The following is a 25001-nucleotide window of genomic DNA, read 5'->3' on the forward strand; positions in this document are numbered from 1 at the left end:
TGATGGTCAAAGCAAGTTTAGTACAGGTAAGAGATAGCAAATCGATACCACCCTGGGTGGTGTTTACGCAATGCGTAGGACAGATGCACTTCAGGACATGCTGGAGTCGTCCGCATATGACTTCAGTTAACAAACTAATACTGTGTGTTCTTGTGCATCGCATATATTTGTTAAAATAGTAATTATTGTATATCACTAAAGAACTCCCAAAGGCGTACTCTAGAAACATTCTGTAATTGGTTATATAAATCCACACGTGTTTCACACTATCCCATGCTTCTTCAGGACTTGTAATTGCAATGGCATTTTGCTGATGTGAGAGATGCATTCTTGCCAGTGGTTCTGCAGCCGCCATCTGGGATAATTCATGTTTACCCTGGATTTCCCCAGGGTACTGGCAAGTAAAGCATCCTAATCTAGTGTAAGTAATGGCACCTTTCCAGTGCTTTAAGTGGGCCGGGGCCAGACGAAGCCCTAACGGGGCCCCTGGTCCCACCACAACATTGGCGGGACACATTATCGTGCCGCCGCCGCAACTGGAGATCCGCCCACCATTTTAGAGTCAGGCAAGCTGGCAGAAGTGCCAGCCAGCCACACCTGTGTCTGGCTGGCACTTCTGTCAGTCACTATAACTTCCTCCTGTGACCCCTCGCACAAGGGGTCATAGGAGGAAGTTAGTGCCATTTTGTTTCCCCCTCCCCAGGTCACCAAGTCGTCTTTCACCCTCGCCGAACCTGGGGACTCGGTGCCATATTTCTGTGTTTATAAAAGATGGCTTGAAAAGAACACAATTCATGACATCTTTTATAAAGCTTTGCCGACGGACAAAGACGCCTCGGACTTTGTCCATCGTCAAAGCTTTATAAATCTTTTATAAACATAGACATATGCAACAACATATAAACCACCCCCACAGCACACAAGGCCGACTTCGATCCGATACTTGCACCAAAGCTCATCGCACGGTGTATACCCAGATGACGCTGCCAACAGAACACCAACTCTCTCACTATCCTACTCCCTCTACAACCCATTAACCTACCCCGCCTTTTTTTTTTCCTTTGCAGACCCGCCAGAGCACCTGGGGACCAACTCCGTTGGTGACGGTGCGCGGTACAAATACCTTTAACATTTAACATTTAGCATAGTGCTATGTTTATAAACGATGGCTTGCATAGTACACTAACCATAGTAAGGTACGCATACAAATATATAAATGCTTAATTGCATTTATATATTTGCTTGTGTACCTTACTATGGTGTGTGTACTTTTGTAGGCCACGCCCATCCTTCAAGCCACGCCCCCACACGAGCCACCCCCTCGATGTCTTACCCCACTTAAAGCCCTGCACCGTTCGCCTATTATCTGGGATTCTTTGAGTATGCAGTAAAGCCCTTTGGCCCCAGAAACACCCCGCAACATGTTGCTGCCCCATAAGCTAGGAGTTGGTGGAGTTGAGGCCTTTTCACAGGAGCCTTGTCTGGCAATCCCACGCGTAGCCTCTGAAACTGGCATTAAACAGGCCAAGCTCGCAGCTGATGCATGGACTTTGCAGATTGCTGCTAGCATGGACCACGCGGGAAAACAGGCGCTTAATAATGTTTGATTATGTGAATGAGCTTTGCAATTGTACACAGGTTCTGTATCTTTCGTGCACCATGAATATTAATAGAGAAGGACCGGGTGAAGGTGGTGGAAAGGTTCTGCAGGTTTCCGATTGGCTGGGGGTTTCTCCGTTGTCCAGCTCCCTCCTAGTTGGCTTGCGCGCAGGTGACGCTGAATGCAGCTACCAATGGGAAGGCGGCCGATCGACATTTTGACATTTCTGTCTGAGGTAACCTGGGAAATGGAGTCGGATAGGTGTGTCGCCGCTTTAAGCCACCTGGCTAGCTCTCTCAAAACGTGAGAGGCTTACCTGTGAGTCCAGCTGATTCCAATGCATGGAGGGACCTGCCTCTTCCCCCTTGCCTTAGTCATTCACCTGTGGTAGGTTAGTCTGAGAAGGGCTCATGAACCTAACTTTGTCAGAGAACTCCCCACCACCTGTCACTGCATCTCCCTGTCCTGGATTTTGCTTTTAATTCATTTTGTTTTTGGCCAACGAAGTCAATGCAAGTGAAAAAAGACTACAACTCCAAGAATGCAATTGGGAGGGGAGTGAAAGACCAGGACTGGATCATGTTGTCCATGTCTGACATGGAGTCCTCTGGTAACCTAGCCGTGCCTCTTTCATGATTATGAGCTGGCAGGACGCCTTATTGAACCAGGTCTCTGCTGAAAACCTTTCCATCACGACTGTGGACAGAGGCCGTCAGGGGCATTAGTTATTTATGAATGAATGGAGCTCGGGAAGTCAGACCCTTGCTTGATTAATGGCTGTCGTGCGTGGGCAGCGTGTTTCTATGAGTCCGTCAGCGCCTAAGTATGATGCAGGTTAATCTGTCCCCTCATGTTACTCAAAGACAGTTCAGGTTATCCATGGTGGGTCGAAAAGAAAACTGTCAAAAACGGCTTGGAAAGTCCTCAGGGGACCGGACCGTGCCTGTCCTGTTCGAGACTACTGTGGCAAGAATGCGTGCCTTTAACGTCGCCACAATGCGCGAGCGGCTTCTTTGCTTTGCCCGGGATTGTGAACAGCACAGGCGCGCCCCAGTCGCCCGAGGACTTTCCAAATCGTTCTGAATATGGCCGTTTTTGTGCTTGTTATATTTTTTCTTTTCAACCCACCAGGCATAACCCGAGCTGTCTTCCAGCTACGAGCGGACAGATTAGCCTACATCGCGCTCTTGCGCTGAGTGACCCCTAGAACACGCTGGCCGTGCCTGACAGCCATTAATCCAGCAGGGGTCTGACAGCCAGAGCAGCACTCAAATTCATGAAAAGGTGGAAAAGTTATTAAGGAAACAAAAAACGCTATCTTCAGCCTGGTCCCATTCATTTTCCCATAGAGAAAAAAATGCCTTGACAGAACACCCACAGTGCGAAAATCACTGGACGGATTTGAAGCAAATAAGAAACAAGTTGGGCAAAAAGCATTTCTGGGGCCAGATTATCAAAGATTTGCACTTGTGCAAAAAAGATGAGCAAATGCCTTTAGCCCCCATTTAGCGGCTTTGATAATAGAGAATGGTGCAAAGAAGTTTAGCCCAAATCAGTATTATCTAAAATGGGGAAAATACGAGCAGGCTGTTTTACTTACGAGGTATGCTGCATGACATGAAAAGAAATGTGGTAGATGCCTTTTGTTGTATGTTATGCAGCAAACATAGTACCAAACAAAAAGCCTGATTAGTTATTGCCCGCGTGCAAACCTTTTTAGATAATATGGATTGTGACAAAATCTTTCTGCTCCATTGTGTATTATCAAAGCATTTGCCCCATTTTTACCACCCGTGCAATTCTTTGATAATCTGGCCTCTGATGTGCCTTTAGCAGGTTTTGCCTAAATCTGCAAAGCAGTTTTAAAAATATTCAATAAAGATTGGGGTGTCCACTGTTCCACAAAACATGTAAATAACGCCTGTGGTGTAGAAAGACTTTTCAAAAATGAAAATCAGCCTTTTTTTTTTGTTGCTAGATGCGAGCAATTCCCGTGGTAACGGGAAAAGGGCGGATTCATGTCCGGCTACAGGTGGGGAGGAGATAAGAGAACCACCCGGGCAGCGGGGGAGTTAGAGGTGGGTTGACGATCCCGTTTAAGGCAGAACATTTTCGTCTTATCAGGGGAATCCCGCAGAAATCTCGTGAGATTCCCGCGGTAACATCAAACGTCTCACGTGGATTATAAAAGGCATCCTACAAAACAGAGAGCAAATGGGGGTACTGGGAGATGGTCAGGAAGGAAATATGCAATGGAAGGAAGTGGGTGTGAACAAGACAAGAAGAAGGGGGCACATGGTGAGTGCCTGTGTGGATGGGAAAGACTTACATTTTAAAGTGCTTTGCCTTGGCCGCAGAAATAGGCAGATGTTCCAATACCTTGGGAATGGGCATAGTATGTTTTAGCATCGATGGAGCCATGCATTGTTAACTCAATATTTAATCTTTGGAATAAAAAGAGGGGGAATAGGAGAGAGGAATAACCAATAGCGTATGGACCTGCACAGAGGTGGGATATAATTTACTAGATAGGGGATATGGTTCTTTTTAATAATCAGTGCAACTTCTCCAGTGGCGACGGTCGATGGTCGTGGCCAGTAGACAATTGGGCCGCGACCGAAGGCCCCCTGTCAGATTTAATAATTTGGGCAACATGAACGGTGGGCGCGCTGAAGGCCAGGGCCCGTGCAACTTTAGGTACACCATTAAGCTGATGACCATGGGTATAGGCCATGCCCTGTGGGATCACATCAGGCACTAGGGCGGGGTTTTGGGACTCAGCCAGTAGGTCCAGCGTCCTTCTTTTCAAGTCATTGGTGCAACATATCCAGTGCGCAGGCCTTGGACATAGCTAGTGCACCCTGAAGAATATATGGTATAGCGAAACCCTTGAAATTCAGCAGAAAAAAATTGAGTTAAGAGAGAATTACGGGTAATCTCATGTATTGCCCCCCACCCCCTGTTACAAAGCCAACGAGCGCATTCATGATATCACATACAGTATTCACAATGAGAAACAAAATGACATCACGGGAGACATCAACAGTGAGAGTGAGGGGTAGCGAGTCAAGATGGCCATCACTTCCCACACCCACCGAATTTCAAGTGTTTTGTTGCAATAAATCACATCACCTTACTCTCTCTAAACTCACATAGAGAGAGTGATATGGGTATATATACTAATAATGTCCATAGGAGACCATAGAAGTCCAGGAAGTGACAGGGTTCAATCGGCCCTGTGGCTATATTTGCAGTAGGAGGAAATGGCTACCGCGTGGCAGTGGCGCGAACGTTGGCATCCTCTTACCTCTTGGTTAGAACCTAATGGTGTCACTCGATGCAGCACTGTCTCCCGGGCCGGAAGGCCTAGGTGCTGATTACAGCGATGTCAAACCCCCCTTATTCAGAACGGGGAATTACTAGGCGCAGTTCATTACCGCAAATGACCCGGCGAATATTGCGCGTATTTTTCATGCTTACCCCATGGAAGATGGGATTGCAGTTTCTCATTGGCTAGCCAGCCCGATGCATTATGCATTCCCTAGGCGCCCGCGCACGTAATATCCTCTGCGGAAGCATTATGCTATACACACAGCTGCTCAGGCTATTGTGAACAGAGATTAATACTTCTGGCCATTTATACGAAAGCACTTAAAATAGCGAGTTGTAGACAGTGCAGCGCTGAGAGGAAACGGGTCCAAGCATAAATGCAGCGCCTTCCCCAGCGTTTATCCTCCCCAACCTTGCGAAGAGCCAACGTCGCCAACGCTCCTTTTAGTCCCATTTCACTTTTTAGTATACGCCAGATCTAATGCATTGGAGTGCAGACAGGCGGGAGGTGGCATGCGAGGAGGGACTCTTATTCACCCATCGACCACCCATGGCCATGATCATTCTTGTGGCCATCCCCACCCTCTATCTGCCCCATGCCACCCAAAACACATCCCCCCCGGGCATATTTTTGAGATACCGCTATCAAGTGGTAGCATCTAGCTGTGTGCTGTGGAGGGCCTGCCAGTGTTATGTCTAGGCAGTCCTATGGGTGTGACTGGCTTAAATGCGGCTGTAAATGGGCTCCCAGTGTAATACAAGTGCCTCAACCAAGTGTGGTCTGCAGCCACTGGATGTGTAAGCAATGTGAGTCATTGCGTCTGTTCCTTGCACTGAAGGCCTGCTAATAACAACCATTTGGCAAAGGCAAACGTTGTGCCTTGTGTATAGGTATTAAATACGTAGTTGTGGTGTACTGCCAGCATGTACCCAGGCGCTCAGAGCACTATTGCCAGGTAGTACCATTATGTCAGTGACTGGCATATGCCCACCCTGTGTCTGCACAAAAGTCAAAACTGTTGCCTTTGCCAATTCTTGTTTAAACATTTTCAGATCCCCTCTAGTACTCAAAGCGACATGTGCCCATGCATGGGTTGGCGTAGGGGGTGGGGCTACAATGATGTAGTTGAGAGCTTAGCTTAGCAACACCTGTTATCGCCAGAGTCTTGTAGCACACTACAGTAAACTGGCAGCCACTCTTAAACGCGGAAAAGGGCATTACTGCGATGCCAGTCGACTCGAGGGCTCCCGTGCGCCAAATAGGATGTAAGACTCTCGAAGTGCCCCGTGCGCCGCACCTGCGCCGGATTTCACAAACCCAAAGAGGCCATTCGCATTCACAATGAACATCGGATGAGGGGATTATGAGTGCATTCAGCCTAAAGGATAACTCGGCGGGGGACAGACTCAGCAGGTGATCGCTGCCCGGGGAAAGAAAGAGGTCTCCTTTGTGCGGAAGGTAAACATCTCGCAGTGGATTCAGTTACAGAAATCATGTTGTGATCCGGGGACAAGACCTGAATAGGACATTGTTCCGGTGGCCCATCCACCTATAGGAATACAGGATCACTATCGCCGGCCCATCAACCTATAGGAATACAGGATCACTATCGCCGGCCCATCAACCTATAGGAATACGGGATCACTATCGCGGATCCATCAACCTATAGGAATGCAGGATCACTATCGCGGATCCATCAACCTATAGGAATACAGGATCACTATCACGGATCCATCAACCTATGGGAATAATCGCGGCGCATGCGCATGAATGTCAAATCGCATGCTCTGCCGGGTATATCAATTTTGACACAGACTCACTTGGGCAATCTAAATCTGGGCACAATATGGCAATGGCAGGCTTCAGTCTGGGCTGGCTGAACATTTTCATTTCAGATTGAGTCCATGGCCGGTAATGGAAAACATGGAGTTTCGAGTGTCACCTGGGGAAGGGAGTTTGGGAGGTCATGGGGTGTGGCTAGGGGTGGATTCAGTGCAGGCAAGTGACATGCTCGGAAAAACGTTATTAAAACACAGGAATAATATGGCACTAGGTTTTAGAGAAATGACATAAAACATGCACAAATCAGATAATAAACCAACTTGACATCATCATTTGACATTTAAAAAAAGCATGAGTCTAACTTCATTTTCTCAATCCCGAATGGAAGCCTACAATTTCCAGCTTGCAAAATAATGTGAGCCTAAGTTACCGATGCAAAGAAACAGCCAAAGAAAACGCACCTGCTCCTAGTCCTTGTGTCACACAGCATGCCACGTTATGCACCCCTCCCATTCCCAATCACCCAGCTTTCACACCTCTTAAAAGACAACAGCCACTCAGAATGATCCACTTACTTCGGAGTCTGCAGCAACCAAGCATTAATTGCACTTTACTGTGATTACGTTCAAAACAAAACAACAAAACAAGCCAGAGCAGAAGTCTTCTATGCTCAGAAGTCTTTGTGAGACGGACCAGCTGATCACTGGTGCCTGGAAACACAATTTTTGCTGTGTAGTGTGCCTTATAAATAACCAAGACATTTAAAAAATATATATCACTGTTGGAGCTGTGTCTTGGCGTCACTTGGGAATGGGATTTTGGTTTCCCTTAATTCGGAATAAGTAGAGTCCATTTTTGAGGGATTCCGAGTCCGCAGATCACCAGTGCAATTGCAGCACTTTCTGTGTCGGCCATGTGGTAAGGAATTAGGATCGCATTCCACTTTTTTCTAACATGGAGGCCTGCCCTCTTATGGTTGGTGGTGGAGGGGTGGGGCTGCATCCATATGAAGTAATGTGTTAGACCAGAGGTATTCAAACTGTGGGGTGTGCCCCCAAAGCGGCACGCGGCCGCATCCCAGGGAGTTGAGGGGGGACGCGAGAGCCCAGCATGAAATATTTAAAAAACAATGTTTTTTATTTGTTTATTTTTTTAGATTAGAGGAAATGGGCAAGGGCAGCTCAAATAGTTCGGCTGGAGCATAACACTGTCTCGGGTACTGATGAAGAAGTGGCCCGCAGGTGGTTGCAAATGGATATTCATTCCTTTAGTCGCATACTGTTTGAATAGTACCCAAGGGGTGTTTTTTGTTAAAATGTAAGCACATTGTGATATTTAAAGAATATGTATTCAGCAACAATGGTCAAAAGTGCTAGCTGAATAGTGAAGTAACTCATCAAACTGGTCCACATTGGCCAAAAAAGTGGCCCCTTTTGACTGGCCCACACTAGCATTTTGCATTTTTGGTGTGGGCTTTGCCCTTTTGCCCTATAGACCAGTCTGCCCTCTCACCCATTATGGAGGAGCCAAGGATCCAGCCCAGTGAATCACTGAGCACTCCCTCAGCCACTTTTTCCAGCTGTGGGTGTGCTCCTGGGCTGGCTTAATTGTTTCCCTTTGACAGTTTATAATGACTGACATCCTGGAATCTGCTTTTTCATCTATACGATATCTCAGTGATGTTACGGCCAAAATCCGAATTAGCAGCCAACGCCCTTCTGACGGCATAATAGGTCACGTACCTCAGTATGTTGCTCTGGCTGTAGAAGAGCATCGGCCACTAATTTGGATTTTGTCTGTAACCTCACTGAGATACCGTATAGATGAAAAAGCGAATTCCAGGATGTCAGTCATTATAATAAATTCTTGAATAACCATTGGTCCTGAGTGGGTAGGAACAAGAAAGAGCATTTACTGTTGGTGAAAAACTGGGAAGAAATTGTTCTTCAGTGAAATTGTGAAAGGGCATGCGAACAGCTACCCGATACAGAACTGAAGATTTTACAGGATCAGATTGAAGAGATAACAGTTTGATCACAGGGAAGGATTCATTCCGCTTCACCTTTCTACATCTCCAAAGTGCAAACATGGAGATGGTGTGGCTCGCCCCGGTCCATATAAAGCATGATTCAACGTGATCTTTGCTCTATGTCCGGAAAAACGTTTGAAGAACAGAAGAGCTACAGTGTTAGCGCTCACATCTAAGACCGAAAAACGTGTCGACAGAAAGAATTGCTCAAAATTACAATGAACAGCGAGTGACACTTGTACCAACAATAGGGTCCACATACTTTGTAAAATTATATATATGTTATATGGTGTAAAAAAGTAGGTTCAGTGAAACAACAAAGGAGAGAGCTATTTGTGTGGTTGGTTTAAAAAGAAAGTATGAAAGAGTGATGGAGAACATTGGAAGTGTGAGTATGAATTTGTGTTGGTATCTGTAATGGTATTTGATTTTATGACATTGGGATATATTGTATATATTAGCTTGATAAATGATGTACACATTTATATATATACTTATATATATTTATATTGGATAAATAAAAACATACATTGTATTTGAAGTAGTTGTGCTAGAGATTCCTATCATCCTCTATCTACTGGTTCACTTTTTGACATAAATACCTAGTCCCAGGCATGACAGGTCACTGCCCTTTATACTCAGAGGCGGGGCTGGCTTCAGGGTGACACAGTGTTTATAAAAGGTTGTTGTGGTTTTCCTGATTTTTGTTAGTCTTGCAATCTCCCATCGGCCTGCTTGAATTAACTCTGATTAGTATGCAAAGCTGCTACCAGCAGCAACCAAAGGGCAGTTGGATCCATGCAGCCTTTGTTAGTTAATTAGGCTGGTCATGGCAGGCACAAGGTTTTGCCCTCCCCCTTCTGAGATGTCTTGATGTACTCCTGGCAGTGATATTCATACTAAATATGATAGAGGGAACGGCTCCTGTAGGCTGTGTCCACCAAGAGTACACAGGTCTATGTGTATGTCATACGGTGAGCATAGGAAAATGTGTGCTGATTAGCCCCACACATTTTCCAGAGGTTGATCTACCATTATTCAATTTCGTTTAACATTTCAAACAAGCCGGGTGAGAGCACACCCACCATGCGGATGGCTGAATTCCTCACAGAGGCAGAGTGAGGGAATGATTCAGTCAGGGGTCAAGTCCTAGACTTATTAACATACCAATTGAATGTGGCTTTGACAGGAAGTTAGCATATCAAGGTGGAAAAAGGGGGGGGACTCCTAGAAAAATAGGGGACTCCGTCCACCCGTGTGTACCCTCGACTTTATGAACAGCAAGGATCAGCGGTGTTTGTGAGGCTTGAAGATGGCTTAAGTATGACAGCTGTTTCAGCTGAAAGCAGTAAAAATGGGAGGCAGGCAGAGGGCTGAGTGCAAGAGGCAGTAAGCGCAGGTGTGGGTCGAGGTCGTAAAGGAGTATGGCAGAAACTGTTGCAGAGAACTGGAGAGTAGGGCAAGGAGCCGGGTCTCTGCTTTTTGCTGCCGGCCTTTCTGTCCAGGTTTCGTGCGTTGCCTGACTAGAGATGCCAGATTATTTTGTAAATCTCCTCTGCTGACCTTTGCGTACAGTGTGTGCGGGAGGCTCCACAAGGCGCAATGAGGGGCGGTGCCAAGGAGCAAGCTACACAAACCCACCTCATCTCTCCACTAGCCCTGTGCCCATCACTCAGTACTCTTCAGGGGAGTATTCAGCACAGCAAGAGTAATAGGGAGGGGCTGATCTGTGCAAAATTTCCTGTTTTAAATTTTTTTTTAATGGGGATTCACCTCTCCCAATGTGTGGTCAAAGAAGGGAGCAAGACCTAACCAGCCAGCTTCCATGCCCCACAGTGACCATGCCCGTATATCTAGAGAAGTGGCAGCTGGTAAATTAGTATAGTGGAGAGGTGGAAGGGTTTCCCCTGAAATACCCCAAGCAAGCAAGGCCTGTTTTAAATAAAGGGATACAATCACACATTTCACAGCACACATTTCAGAAACAAATAGCCCCAATTCCATAGATGTTACACTTGGTTTTGCAGGCCAACATATGAAACAATCTGATAGGTGCCAGGTCACTAACATTTTGCAAAACGTGTTGATGATAGCTTCCCCAAGGAAGAACGATGGGGCAAGTCCCACCAACAGCTGGTCCGATAGCACAGTGAGTAGAGCGCTCGCTTTGACATCTGTGCAGAGCCTGCTGACGCAGGTTCTAATCCCGACAGGGCCAAACTCAGCCTTTCATCCTTCCAGGGTTGATAAATGAGCACCACACACGGTGGGTAAAAATAAGCAGCACTCAGATACCTGAGGGTTCGTAGCGCTATATAAATGCTAAATTATTATTATCTACCAGCATTGTTTCACTCTAAAGGAAGTTCAGCCCAAATCAGATCATGAGGTCTGTCTCACTTTCATGCTGGTTCTAGCTAATGAAATAAATGAGGTGGGCTCCAACAATACATGCCAGCATTGCCACTGTACGATACATTTTCATTCTGGTAGCACACAAAGAAAAGTTCTCTCTCAAAAATATATGCCTGCGTTACCCTCTTACATGTTGCTATAGTCCAACGCAAGCAATGAAATCTGTCTCAATATATGTCCAGGCTGCTTCCAATTTTGGCATCATGTCAATGTCAGTAGCCACAAATTGCACCTTTGCCCCAACACTGTGCCCACAAACACACACATTCATGCAAACAAGCACAATTTCAAACATTCCTTTTTCCCCCTTTTATATGAGGCTAGAAGCCAGCCAGGAGTGGTTCATTACTTCACACCAATGGAAAACGTGTGATCTCCTTAATCTGCCCATAGGTCTGTGATAGAATGTTATCTGGTGAGGATGGGATAGGCCAAACTGTTTTGACCTTTATTGAATAAAATGAAACTGCCAAGTTTGTTTCCTGAAAGGGTGGTGTATTAGCATAGTTCATTCATGTGCCTTTGCTGTGCCAATCTCCTGACATCCACAGGAGCTGCTCTAAAGAGGCAGCAGGGCATATGTGTGTGCATTCCTGACAGCTGCTGGAACACAAAGTTCCAACAGGCAGAGATGGCTTCTTAATCTTCTGCACCTTAGACTCAAAACATAATCACTTTGTGTCCTAGTCAGCCTGATAGCACATTTAGCTGTACAAATTAGCTATGCCTGCTCATGGCATGGTGGCTGCAAGGTGACATAATTATACAGCCTCATAATTTGATATCATACTAGTGTTATCTTGTGAACGGTGCTTATTTATGACAGTGTGATGTGTATTAGCAGTCTAGCCTGGATACCTCCAAAACAGCGATGTGTGGCACTGACCAGAAAGCTTCCTTTGGATCCTCCTGGAAGAAGGACAACAACATCTTCCGCTTAGGCCACAGGAAACCTCCCGATGAGATTCTTTGGGTATTGGTGCTGCTTCAAAGGCAGCACTGGCATGACAGAGACACTCTCACACCAGGGTACTGACCACTGGAGTCCCTTTAAAGTCAGCAGACATGAGAATTGGGCAAAGTTGGAGAAGCCAGAGGTGAGATCTAGGCTGAGAGTGGGGTTCCCAACACACGTTTGCACTCAAAAGTCTCAATATTATTCAAAGTTATACAACATTAGTAAACATATCATTTAAACAATGTATGGTGCTGGGAAGCAATAAGTATGGTGTATAGCTAATATTAAATAAAAATGAAAAACAACGCTAAAAAATTGAGGTTGAGCTCCCTGCACTTTACGTGGAATAAAAAACTCTTCCAAACAGATATAGCAAATTAAATGGAAATGTAATATTTCGAAAAGAGAACAACGGATATAATGTATGTAGTAGAAAAAAACTATTTCTCAAAAAAGCAAGTATAGAAAGTACAGGATCATATAATCCAATTCTACACTTTGGTCACACAAAATCCCATTAGTATGATTTCAAAAAATATACAATTTTTCTGTAGTTAGCAATTCAAGTGGTGGGGTGCGAGCTTTCACCCAAGAGGTTTAATCAAAGGTATTCCTTTTAGAGAGCTTTTAAGAGATAAGCGTATTATACCGCCAAATGAGGAACATGTCAAAAAAGAAGGTAACTTACTCTTGAAGTTTAGAAAAACAAGGTTATACAGAACTATGTTTGGAGCAAGCTCAACAGAAGGTTCAGAATAAAACTTGAACAGAAGCTCTGAGGGAGAAGCACAAGAAGTCATCATCCAATGTATTCTTTGTCACAACATGTTCTCAACAGTGTAGAAATGTCAGATGTTGCATTGAACAAAACTGGAAAATTCTATTGACTGATCCTGAATTACAACAGTTGTTTACAAACTTAACAACTTTTGACTGCAAGAAGAGTAATTCTTTTAAAGATAGACTAGTGCATACTATAAATTCCGAATCATTAAATCCAGAGAGACACTTTAGAGGCACTTTGCCGTGCTTTAATTGTAATTGTTGTAATAATATCATGAAAGGTTTGACTAAAGTACATGCATAAACAGGGCAACACAGTTCGCTACATCATACGTCTCCATGTGAGACCAAAAATGTGATGTATGGTATTAAATGCACTTGTGGACTTTATTATGTAGGCTTAAACCCACATCGCGCTAAGGTGAGATGAGCAGGACATAAGTCCAATATTAGGACAGTTAACATGACATCTCCAGTAGCATTACACTTTAAGGAAATTAGACATACAATATTACAAGTGAGATTTGTGATTCTTGAATCTTTGAAGATCCCTAAAAAGGGGGGAATATTACACAATTGTTACAATGAACAGAAGTTGCATGGATAAAGGGACTCGATTCTCTTACCCTGAAGGATTTAAATCAAGAGTTGGATCGATTGTGTTTATATGAACGCTGTAATTCTGATTAATAAGATATTTTTAACAGCTTGATGTCAAATGTTTCACCAACGTTGGTGGTTAGGCATTTTGTGGTGGTCTAACTCTGTCTGAATACCTGAATATATAGCCCAGCTTTTCACTTGGAAATAATTCTTTCACATTTTTCAACAATTCTGTGTCTAACATTGGCTAAAAGGTAGCTGTTTTACTTGAATGCTTCATATTGGGCATTCATTATATTTCTCTTAAAACATGTAGTACAATGTTTTTGTATCAAGCATAATGATAGAACTACTTATTGGTATATGTAAGAACGGTAATTTGATTGCATTAGATTTAAGGGTAGAATCCATGGTAGATTCTGGAGCTCCGGTACTGCTTTGTTTGCAGAGAACTTGAGTTTTTGAACTCAACTCTAAGATGGCGCCCTGCAAATACAGGCATTGCACAATATGCTTTTGGTCAGATGATGGTTTGTGCTCCAGCCTAATGTGATTTAAAGGATAAAAATGCACATGCTGGATGGTTTCTGATTTGATAGCACTAATTCGTGAGTGCTGATTCTAAGACTTTTGTGAGGTGAGTTGTTGCCACGATAGAGTGATGTTCTGGTACCTACATTTGAGAATGATGTTAATCTTATTAAGAGACAGACTTTTTAAAAACATTTTAGAAACATTTTCAGCAGCATTTTGACTTAACTGCTTGGAATTTGTCTACTATGTCATTCATAGAGAAGTAAACTTTTTAAATCTTTGGTTTAATGTTGTAGTATCTACACTGTATATTTAAATGTAGCTAGACTGGTTATACTTTATTGTAGCTTTAGTCTATTACATTGACCATGTAAAAAGTATTGGCGCCCTTTGACAGCAGGCTTTTCCATAGTAAAGCAGACCGTTGGTGTCCAGTTGCTTCATTTTTGGTGAGGGTTTGACATGAGTGTATTCATATGTTTGCAGATTGTATTATTTTGTCACAGATCATGCCTCATTGACTGTGATTGGTAACTCTTCAGTTATATCTAATAATATAATACGGTTAGTTCTATGTGACTGGGCTTCTTTTTTCATTTTTGAAGCCATATGAGTGTACTAATTTGAATATCAATGTATTTGTATGTGTTATTACTTATAGAAAATACTAGTGGTGTTTGTTCCTAATGAAGCAAGTAATTTTAAAAACGCATTGGACATGAAATCAATAGCCACTCAAAATTGGTGAAATTTAGTTAGTAGATGTATATAAAGGACACTTTTCTTCAAAAAGATTACTTTGGCATTGTTAACTACAGAAAAAGTGGATATTTCTTTGAAATCATACTAATAGAATTTTGTGTGACCAAAATGTAGAATTGGATTGTGTGATGCTGTACTGTTCATAATTTTTTTGGGAGGAATTGGTTATTAAACTACCGAAACTATATTATTCCATGTTCTTTTTTCGAAACATTAAAGTTCAATTTAATTTGATACCTCTGTTTGGAAGATATTTGTACTCCATGTAAAATGTAGGGAGCTCACCCTCAATTTTTTCCACCATCATGTTTTCTGCTAGGGCTCTCTACAATGTCATGTCCCATTTTACGTCCAGCAGACAAAGGAATCTGGGTATGATGTCAGAAGACAAATGACACTTGTCAGGGGCTCAAACTAGTCTGCTGTAACAACCTTCCATTGGATTGATTCCTCTCGATCAATCCAATGTAGCAGTTTACCTTTGTAAGGGTAGGAAGTGCTGTCCTTAGTTAAATCATCTTTGGACTCTCACAAGAAGAAGGAGGATTCACTGGACCACTGGTGGGAATACAGCCTATCCCAAAGTCCTCTGACATAGAGGCAAAGACTGTAGGCAGCCATGGCAGAGGCACAATCTGCTCCCTAACCATCCCCAGGGAACAGTGTGAGTGACACTGATGTGGAGCAAGGCCTCTCTACTATCTGTAAACTGGAACCAGATCCTGTTCACTGAAGGTGAACGACTCTGTGTAGGTGCCACACAACTTCCTGGAATGGAAGTGCAGAACTAAGGACTCACATTGTCCAGAATCAGCTTGGAATCCTGTTTACCACCATGAGAACTTGCTGAGTTGACTCAATGGTGCTCAAACTGCTTACCTGCTTCCTGCATACCTGCATTGACTCCACTCGGTGAAGAACATTGCCGCTGTAACTCAACTGCTGGCTCGCCACTGTGGAAGCACCTGACTCCCTGCATTCCCAAGCGCTGATTTAACTCAGCAGAAGCATCGCATTGACCCAAACCAAAAGCTGAATTGACCTGCTGGAAGCTGTCGACTCACCCAGCCTGAATGCCGACTTCAACCAAGGGATGCATTGTTTCAACCAGTCTCTAACGACATAAATTATTGGGACCCATCAACCTTAAGTGCCTCAAGCATCGACTCTGTATACAAGGAGCCCATTCTCGAAGCAGACTCGATACTGATTCACTGTTGGATCAATGCAACTCAAAAGTCTCGAAATCGGCTTGACTGAAGTAAAGTACCCAAAATCACGGGTCACGACTGTCAAGCGCCCAAGGCAAGTGTCTCCCAGGTCAACTTTGAAGGACCGAAATGACTTGTCAGCCACCCTCCTCTGCCTCTTTGAAGACATATATTTGAACATTGGCATTGCTGGAGCAATCCTTTTGCCTGTACAACCCAGCTAATCAACCAGTGTGCCCTTTCTTCTCATTAGTCTGCATTCTTTCTGTTTCTCTTACAGGGGTGTGTCTTTGGTGTTCTGATTAGTTGATTGCATGTATTGTTTTTATTAATGGCCCTATTTTTTAGACTGTTGGCTGGACATTTTTTTCAGTTGCACCTGTATCAGCTTGCGTCCATACTTGTCGGGCTGGGCCTGTTTCACCTTTATGATGACATGCCTGCTGGTTCAGAAGCAAGGTGGGGCTGAGCAGACGGGATTGCCACTACTCATCCCTGCACTCCCGAAGAGCAGTAGTTATTGTTGAATTGAAACAACTACAAGGCCCTCATCTATGGAATGAACTCCAATGCAGGGCCCTCAGCTGTTGAATGCGAACCACCAGAGGGCCCTCATCTGTGAAATGTAGACTGAGGCAAGGCTGTCATTTTTATTTTATTTTTGTGTTATGTGTATAGCGCCAAACTAGGCCATGGGCATCAGGGCGCAGATGACAATAACCAAAAACAACATAAAGATACAATAAAGCACAAACACAATACGATAGAAGCATAGCGCAACCACATACTGTGCAAAATATGACATGTACACAAATAACTAATTAGGGCCATTTATCAGTGGAATGCACTCCATTTCCCTCAACTGCAGCATGGACTCCATTTCAGGACCCCTGCCAGTCCCGCTCTCTCCACTTATATGCCCTTAAGTTTGGAAAACACTTGGCAACAGACCCCTAAACTTAATGCCCTCTGCGAGATCTTGCAATACAAACACAACCACTTTTCCTTTACCAAAAAGCCTAACGCGCATCTTTTGAAGCCCTTCACCCGTCCCAGGTAGCACCAGAGCGGTATTTCCACCTAGTCTCTCAGTCTCCCTGCAGTATGGGGAGTGCTATGAGCAGGCGTGCATGCGCACACAGCCCTCTCCCGCGAGCCGCCACGAGCAGATCTCATTGGATGTCAGAGGCGGGAGAATGCGCGCTATCAGAGGAGGCGTCAGGAGGAACCATCCTATTGAGCCGGGGGGAGGTGCGCGATGAGGAGACACTCGCTCAGTCCAGGAGAGCAGGACAAGGAGGCAGGGAGGGGAGGAGGAGGAGCGGAGAACAGGGAGGAAACGGGGAAACGCAGGTGCGTGGGACACGGAGGGAGACAATCTGAAGGCAGAGTGGAAAGCGCGCCAAAGCCGAGCGAGAGCTAAGGGGCAGACGTGTCGCAGAGGAATGAGTTTAGAGACGCACACGACACAGCAGACAGACCCCTTAGAGAGCTAGCAAGTTGCCCATCACCCTCTAATCCAAAAGCTGATCTTGGTCCCTGGACCAGCACCCTCTCACACCCCCATAATCACACCAAGCTGGGGATTAATCCCATAATTAGTGCACGCGATAGCTGCCATCTCCCGACTCAGGCCTTCTCGTCTTCACGCGCAGCACCTCGCCGGGTTACACAGAATAACACACAGAGAAGCAAGCAGAGACACACATATAAACACGCACGCAGAACCAGACTGCCATATACACCCACCATGGGTATATGTATATATAGAGACACATAGAACCGCACTGATGTACACATGCACAGAAAGAACCAGACGGAGCTGCATATCTACACACACACAGAACCACACAGAGATGCACATATAAACAAACACGTAACTACACTGATAACGCTTATCACACACACAGAAGCACACATACATATGCAAACCCACACAGAGATACACATAATCACACACACTCATAAACACACAGGTATACATATATACACACACACAAACTACACAGGAATATACACGCACAGCCTACACTGAGATACATATGCACACACACAAAAACACACAGGCATAAACATGTCAGGTTACAAGCTACTAGTCAGGCATAAAAAGTACCCCCCACCCCCAGTTCTCTACATACACAGCACAGAATTCATTACTCGCCAAGGGGTAATTAACAATAGTTAATTGCCACTAACCAATGGCCAGTTCAGAGTGCAAATTGTGAGGCCTGCTCTACCAAGATATATATAGACACGCACAGAACTTCTCGAATGCTCACACATGGACACACAGAACCACACACAAATACATATACACGCACAGAACCACACAGACACACACACACACTGAGATGCGTATGCACAGTGATATCAATTCTGAAATACACATAACCACAGACTCATACAGAGATAAATGTACCGACACACAGCACCATGCTGAGATAAATACACACCCAGCACCATGCCAAAATACAAAAAACACACAGACAAAGTGAGATACACACACACTCACGGAACCAGACAGAGCTACATTTGATATGTACCTGCAAATAGCACCACATAGAGATGCACACATACACAAACACGGTCCTATGCAGAAACACAAATATATCACACACAGAACTGCACGGACATGCACGCGCACACCCCACACAGGGATAGCTCTACATGCACACAGATCTACACAGAGAAATACACACACACAAAGCCCCACACTGACATACATATGCACACACACACACACCACACAGAAATGCTAATGCACACCAGTATTGAGATACAAACAAACCCACCAACCCAGAGAACTACACTGAGATATGCACACATAAATAGAACCATACAAAATATGTATGCATGACAGGACCACACAGACATACGAACACACACAACCACAAAGAGAGACAAACATACACCTGTACTGAGAACCATGTATGCACACACTGCACCACATCAAGATACATATAATCGAACAGAGAGGCGCGCACGTACACACACACATATTGAGAACATGATACTCACAGAGCCAGGCAGAGCTGCTTATGTACACAAATACAGAACCACATAGAGATGCACATATACACAAACAGGGAACTCCTCTGAGATACATACACATCACAGACAACTAACTGCACAGGAACACACACAACACAAAACCACACAGAGATGCCAGTATACAAACGCAAGCACACAGGAATACATACGCACGCATGCAGAACTACACTAAGACATATACACACGCACATACACACGCACAGCCCCACACTGTGATAAATGTGCATACACGCAGAACCACGGCGAGATACACACAATCTTACAAAACCAGACAGAGCTACATATAAGCATACATACAGAACCACGTTCAGATGCACATATACACAAGCAAATAACCACACAGCAATACCCACACACACAGAAGCACGCAGAAATACATAGATATAGATGCAGATGCCGAACCTAAAGAGACACATATCCACGCACACACACTGCACTATGCAGAGAAAGATGCACACACAAGCATACCGAGAAAAATGCACACTTACAAAACTGCACGGAGCTACATATGTCCGTACATACAAACCATAAAGTGATGCAATGACATACAAACGTAGAACTAACCAAAAAAATATAAAAAACTAAAATACATATACACCCACAGAACCACTCAAAGCTGCATACATGTACGCATCCAAAACGACCCAGAGATACACATACACAAACAACAGAACTACACGGATATGCACACACAAAGATGACCACACCGACATACATGCAGAACCACACATAGACACATATATGCATATTTATAGAACCACATTGATATATATATATATATATATATATATATATATATATATATATATATATATATATATATATATATATATTAGGCAACTGGGTGCAACGCATATATATGTTGTACCAAATTCAATTTATCGTTGAAAGTTTGGGATTACAAGTGTGTTGTATGTATACATTAGGCACACACAGAAACACTGAGACACATACACACACACTCGCAGAGCCACACTCACAGAACTACTCGGAGCTACATGTGTACACACATGCAGAACTATACAGGGTCGCACGTATAGAGAACCACACACAACCTCACAGATACTAAAAGACACAAAGGCCAACACAGAGATACAGAAATGTGCACACAAAACACCACCCATAGATGCAAATACACTCACAAACAGAACCGCTCTACCACACACACACACACGCGCACAGATACATATAAGCACATGCCCACATAGGGAAGCGCATAAATGAAAGCACAGGTGCATATATGCACGCATGTAGAGAACCACCCGAGCCACACACACACACGGAGCCGCGCCGTGATGACAGTTTGTACACACGCGGAGGGAGAGAGATCGAGAAAGGTGTCAATAAAAATACACAGAAACACAGTGTTTGTGACATGTGCACAGGTAAACCACCAAAGACAAGCAAGCCAGCGCCACAAGTGCACAGATACATTCATGCTCAGACACACGGCAGACACATCCCCCAACGCACAGACACCTTCAGGCACCAAGAGATGCACATAGCAGACTCACGAATGCACCAAAACGGACAGGAACACGAACACACACACGTACACGCACATAAATAGAGAGGCACTTGCGCACATATTCAGACATAGTCAGGTGCACGCATAGATAGAAACGCACCGCCACATACAAACACGTAGACAAACTGCACTGAGATAAATACACACAAATATACATGCAAAAACACACACACACACCGACGCAGACCAGCATGCAAGTGGGCAGACGATTCCATGCACACACACACACACCGATGCAGATAATGGCACAAATAAACAGAGCCGCACACACAGAGACCTCAGCCCCTCTCCTCCCTCCACTCACACACCTCTCGAAGTGCTCCATCTCAGAGCCGGGAGAAGGGGTGCACAAAGGGTTATGGAACCTGGGCACAGAAGGCCCGGTCACCCAAAGACCCACTCCGCGAGTTCACTCACACCCACACCCAAGCCACCCGCCAGAGTAGCCCATCTGACCACCCCAACCCTGCAAACGGGTTCAGTCTGAGGGCGTACACGTAGAAAGTCCCCCCCAGATGCCAATACAACGTGTATGACTGCGTTCAGTCAATTATGGGAGTCACTGCTGGGAAACGTGACCCTGCGCTGAGGGTCAAAGGCCCTGGCTTCTTCATCACGACAGGGCGCAGGTTGACGCCACCAATATCAAGCAACTGTGACGTCCCATTCACCCTCCACCCCTCATACATGCACACCTTCAGAGGAGCCGGACCGGAAGTCAGAACCGAGAGGCTGCGCCAAAACACCTGCTGCTGGGGAACGCGAATAACCGACCACTAACCCCTGGCAGACCCCTGCCCCTCCCCGAACCCTCCTCCCTGCTATCTGAACATGTTGGTTAAGGAACACAAAGTCGTACAATGGCACAGGAACTGAGCAAGGCAGGTGAACTTACCGAATGGCCGGAGTAACTGGGGAGGGCGCGGGGCCCCTCTGGCCGCCCCTCCCCTTTGAAGACACAGAGGCGACCCCCCTTTCTCTCTCTCTCCCCAATGTTCCTGGGTAGGATGCAAGCGTTCCAAATGTAGATTTACCCTAAATAATGGCTCACCCGCGTTCCTCCTCGCAAATTCCAGATTCTCTGCAGATGCGCTATGATTTGCGCCTCGGAGGGTAGCTCAGTGCGTTAATGTGCCTGGTGCAGTAATGTTTGTCCAACTTGCAAGTCACAAGTTTGAATCCGGGTAGAGTCTGTCTTTCATCATTCCCAGGTCAATAATGAATGGGCCTGAACCGGCATCACAATGTTATCAACAGCATTTGGAAGATCCGGCAGGCTCCTTCCACCATCAAAAAACAAGGTGCTATGTGTCTGACAGTGAACCCCGAAAATACGACAAAACAAGTTTAAGGGTCAAGGGAAGAAGAGCAACTCACGGGAGCCAACTTGCCCTGGGGGTTCGGGTAGCCGGGAGCAAATGGGATCCCCACGGACCCCCTCACCCCCACCAGCCCACCTTCTCTCTCTCATTGACTGTCAGTCGGGGAAGGTAATGAAGGGATGGAAACTGGAAAGCAACGTCACAAGAAGGCAGACGAATGCCCAGGACCAGCGGCCACTGGAGACCCAAACACATTAGAAAAGGATGGCGGCCTAGCCTCGATGGGGGAGGGGGCTGTCGCCCGGCTACGAAAGTGTCCCGCGCCCCCTACTCACGGTCATAAATCGCCGAACAATTACTGCTGCAGCCTGGCCCAGTGGGCCTCTTTCATAGCCAGCCTTGAGGCCAGTAGGCCTCTTTCATAGTCAGCCTTGCTTCCAGGTGCTTGGAGGGGCGAACACCCCCAGCAATGAACACTTTATTGAATTGCGGAGGCGACCCCCGTTCCCTCCTTGCCACAACCATAGACGGCACCCCTCAAAACAACGGGGAGCCAAATAATACCGGGGTTGGGCACTGGGGGAACACCCCTTCCCCAAGAATGCTTTGGGAGTCTTGCCTTGAGCCTAGACAGGCAGAGCTCCTCGGGTGACCCCCGCGGCCGCCTGCGTCTCCAGACCGTCTAAACACCCGTCCCTTTCCACTAGTGTCCCCGCGATATCTACACACACCCCCCAAATGGCGTCTGCTCCTGCCAAAACCCACATTCTTACACACACTCCGGAATAGGTCTTCTCGCCTCACTACCCCCAAACAACTAAAAACAGGACAGCACGTCCTTCCTTAACCCCCAACCCGTGGGAACTCTTCTGGTGACTTGCCTACTCCTATCTGTACTCCAAAAACCTTATGCACACTCCCAGAACGCCCGAGTCTCTACTCTGCGTCCCAATTCTTACAACTAGCCCCAAATGCCCTAACTCTCTCCGCCTTCCCCAATCCTCGGACACACGCCTGGAGGGCTGACCTCTCCCGCCTATTCTCCCACCATGGGGTAGACTTCCAGCTGGCGGAGGAGCCCCCCTGTGAACCCCACAGGTGCCCACCCGAAGACCTACACACACGCTGCCCTCAGGCCCAGCCACCCGGGCCTTTCCAACGGCCACCAGGCCAATCTCTGCCACTAGGAAGTGGACTCCTCAAATCATTTCAAACCCGGGCTGCCTGCTGCCACATGCCTCCACAAACAACTGCGAAGCCACCACACCTAAGCAGCGCCTCGGGTAGCTTCTGGGCACTAACTCCCCAGAGTACACGGAGGCCGAGCCGCGTTTCTTGAGGCGACGTCGCTATATGAGCCCTAAGGGGGAGGGGATAAATATTGTTGACCGCAGTCGGAAGGCGGTTAAGTGGTCAGCAACCCCGCACGTCGTGGGCTTCCGGGTGCCTGGGGGCGGCGTGGGTGCTCCGCGGATGTCAGCGGAACATTGGCTCGGTGACTCGGGTGCATTTTGCGGCAGAGCAGCCCGGTTTTGGGCAGTAGACTAGCGACGAGGACATGCAGGCGACCTAATGCTTAAAGCCCCGGGTCAGAACCAGGGTCCAGGCAGCGCGCCCCTGAATGAGAGAGAGAGATGGGCAGGCAAAACCCAGCGAAAAACAGGCATCCGTCGCCGCCGGTTTCTCCCCTGCAGCCCCCACTTGTGAAAACAGAGGGTGTGGAGAGAGCAAATCCAGCAGGAAAAACGGAAAGTTGGAGCTGTCCAGCAAGCGGGAGTCCCCGAGACGAGGTGGCAGCAGATGGAATCCGACGGGAAGGGATTCCCGGGTGGCGGGCGGGCGGCCTCAGCACCGGGTCGATGGGTGCAACCGTGCCATCTTCGGCTCCTCCGCTGTGGACCAGGCCGCCCCGCATCCAAGGAGGCTCGGCGCCAGCAGCCCCCCGCCCCGCGCCTCCCCCCTGGGTGGTGTGTGCAGCAGGGGGCGCGGGAGCGTGCGCTTTGGCGAGAGGTGTCAGGACCCCCTTGCCCGCGTCGTCTCCCGCCTTGGTCCTGTCCTTTGCACCTCCTCGTCGCCCGGTGCAGGGGGTGCGCGGCCGGTCAGTCCCGCAGCATCCTCAGGGTGCGACGTGGGAGGGGGGCCGGCGGAGGCTCGCGGTCCTCTCCCCGATCGTGTGTTCGCCCTTTCGCTGGCTCGCTCGTCGGTGCCGGGATTCCTGGAGGGGGGACCGCGGCAGGCGGGGGCTGCACTGCCTCGGTGAGGGAGGGGGGAGGGTGTCAGAGGTGGATTGGCATTCAGAGACGCTCCTCGGAGCGCAGGCAGAATCCAGATGAGCTGCTCTGTATGCAGGTCTCACAGCCCCCCACACCATCCCTGCGAGGGAGGCAGGGGAGAGGGGTCTCATACACCATCCATGCGAGAGAGGCAGGGGAGAGGGGTCTCATACACCATCCATTCGAGGGAGGCAGGGGAGAGGGGTCTCATACACCATCCATGCGAGGGAGGCAGGGGAGAGGGGTCTCACAGCCCCACACACCATCCATGTGAGGGAGGCAGGGGAGAGGGACTCACACACCATCCACGCGAGGGAGGCAGGGGAGAGGGGTCTCACAGCCCCACACACCAACCTCCGAGGGAGGCAGGGGAGAGGGATGTCACACACCATTCTTGCGAGGGAGGCAGGGGAGAGGGGTCTCACAGCCCCACACACCATCCATGCGAGGGAGGCAGGGAGAGGGACTCACACACCAACCACGCGAGGGAGCAGGGGAGAAGGGTATCACAGCCCCACACACCATCCTCTGAGGGAGGCAGGGTAGAGGGGTCTCACACACCATCCCTGCGAGGGAGGCAGGGGAGAGGGGTCTCACACACCATCCCTGCGAGGGAGGCAGGGGAGAGGGGTCTCACAGCCCCACACACCATCCGTGCGAGGGAGGCAGGGTAGAGGGGTCTCACACACCATCCATGCGAGGGAGGCAGGGGAGAGGGACTCACACACCATCCACACGAGGGAGGCAGGGGAGAGGGGTCTCACAGCCCCACACACCATCCTCCGAGGGAGGCAGGGGAGAGGGGTCTCACACACCATC

The 25001-nt window shown here is 47.1% G+C and overlaps 1 protein-coding gene across 3 annotated transcripts in view; it reads right to left on the reverse strand.

Annotated features, from left to right (window-relative positions):
- The window catches only part of GRIK5 (glutamate ionotropic receptor kainate type subunit 5), a 1788232-nt gene extending 1763911 nt beyond the window's left edge, over positions 1-24321 (reverse strand). The window contains exon 1 of one of the 3 annotated variants that reach the window (XM_069640936.1): positions 21483-24321. The gene's annotated coding sequence lies outside the window, so the exon portion shown is untranslated. The remainder of the gene's footprint in view (positions 1-21482) is intronic. The other 2 variants (XM_069640937.1, XM_069640938.1) reach the window with 2 other exon arrangements.
- Between the last annotated feature and the right edge of the window lie 680 nt (positions 24322-25001).

The sequence above is a fragment of the Ambystoma mexicanum genome, chromosome 1q, assembly GCF_040938575.1.
Source record: "Ambystoma mexicanum isolate Mex_15411 chromosome 1q, UKY_AmexF1_1, whole genome shotgun sequence".
Classification (NCBI taxonomy): domain Eukaryota; kingdom Metazoa; phylum Chordata; class Amphibia; order Caudata; family Ambystomatidae; genus Ambystoma; species Ambystoma mexicanum.